The sequence below is a fragment of the Musa acuminata genome, chromosome BXJ2-8, assembly GCF_036884655.1.
Source record: "Musa acuminata AAA Group cultivar baxijiao chromosome BXJ2-8, Cavendish_Baxijiao_AAA, whole genome shotgun sequence".
Classification (NCBI taxonomy): Eukaryota; Viridiplantae; Streptophyta; class Magnoliopsida; order Zingiberales; family Musaceae; genus Musa; species Musa acuminata.
This window is the reverse complement of record NC_088345.1, coordinates 28,057,788-28,059,453: the sequence shown is the minus strand read 5'-3', so window position 1 is coordinate 28,059,453 and position 1,666 is coordinate 28,057,788.

The window sequence follows — 1,666 nt, the reverse complement described above, 5'->3', positions numbered from 1 at the left end:
CTATTACAAAGTCCGTAAGTCAAGACTTCTTTCGGCGAGCTTCCGACGAACTTCCGACGGTCTTCCGAGAAACTCTCGGAAACCATTCTGCGGACTCCCGGTAAGCTCCTAGACTTCACGATTTGATCTTGGCGAGTTCCAACGAGCTTCTTCGGTAAGCTCTGATCTTTCTTGGTGAGCTCCGCGAACTTCCAACGAACCTTCTGGCGAGCTTCCGAAAAACCCTTCGGCAAGCTTCCTACTCATTCTCGGCTAGTTCCGACAGCATTCCCGACGAACCTTCGGACTTCCGTCGAACTCTCGAACTCCCAAAGAATCCTTCGCGCTTGATTCCAGCACTTTGTTTCGCTTTATGTCTTCATCGTTATCGTAGTTAATCCTGCACACACAAACCAAAACTCAACTCCGATCTAGACAATTATTACAACGCGAATTGACATTCTGTTGCCCGACACGTCATTGGTTGGCGCTTCGTCCGATTCTTCGGTGCATCGTCCTCTCTTGTGGCTTGTTGCCCAATCGGCGGTTGACCTCCGTAACCCTGATAACCTTGGCCCAATTTCGCTCTCCTTAGCCCGATGCCCGACGTCCGAAGCGTTCAGCCATCCAATATCTTGACGTGATATCTTCCGGTGCAACGTCAATTCCTCTTGCGTTAACTGTCTAATCCTGATCGAGTAGACCTGCATCACTCAAAATGCAGTTTAAATTATAAACACATATCAAGTGGTTTCATCATCAACATACGAGATTCAACAATCTCCCCCTTTTTGATGATGACAACCACTTGATGACGGAGTTAACCTTAACTCCCCGGAGTTTAACTAAACTCCCCCTATCAATATGCCATTTATAGAACACTTGGATTATCCCAAATCCAAGTAACATTCATCACATGTTATGAAAAACATTTAAACCATCATGCAAATATATATAAAATATTTAATTCAATGCATGAAGTCATCAATATACTTCTCCCCCTATGTCATCAACAAAAAGGAGAAGTAGCTCTAGCTATTTTAAAAGATATTCAAGTTTTTATAACATGAAGCTAGATTTTCATCACAACATATAAGCACAAAAGTATAGTAAGATTCTTAAGTTCAATCATGGCAATTCAACACTTGCTTCTTGTGCAAGATTGCACTTTGCTTTTCTTTGCATGTTCTAACTAGCGAAAGCTTTCTCCCCTTTGTTTTTGTCGAAAAGAAGGGAAGAGTACAACCTAGCCAGCATTTGTCTTGAGCTAGCAATCTTTCTCCCCCTATGTCATTGCCGAAAAGAAGGAGAGGAACCAATGATTTAGACTTTTACATAAATTATGAATTTGCATCATTCAATATTTCGATCATCACATGATATATACAAGACAAAAATGCAAAGAAATCATGTCATGAAAGACATCAATTGTTAAACATGATATGATAATAGTCTCAAAAATTTCAATTTGCGATACATGTGATACATTGCGATACTAAAAAATTTAATGCGATGCTTTTAAGGATATCAACCTATTTTTGACACAAAGCATGGCAAGAGCAATTTTGTTGCAAGTTTTCGAAGTTTTGCACTTTTTGCTTCTTTCGATAGGAAAGATCTTTCTTCTCTTTTTGAAAAGTGCAAGCTTGCAAGTTTTACTTCCTTAGCATGCTAGGAAGTTAACTTT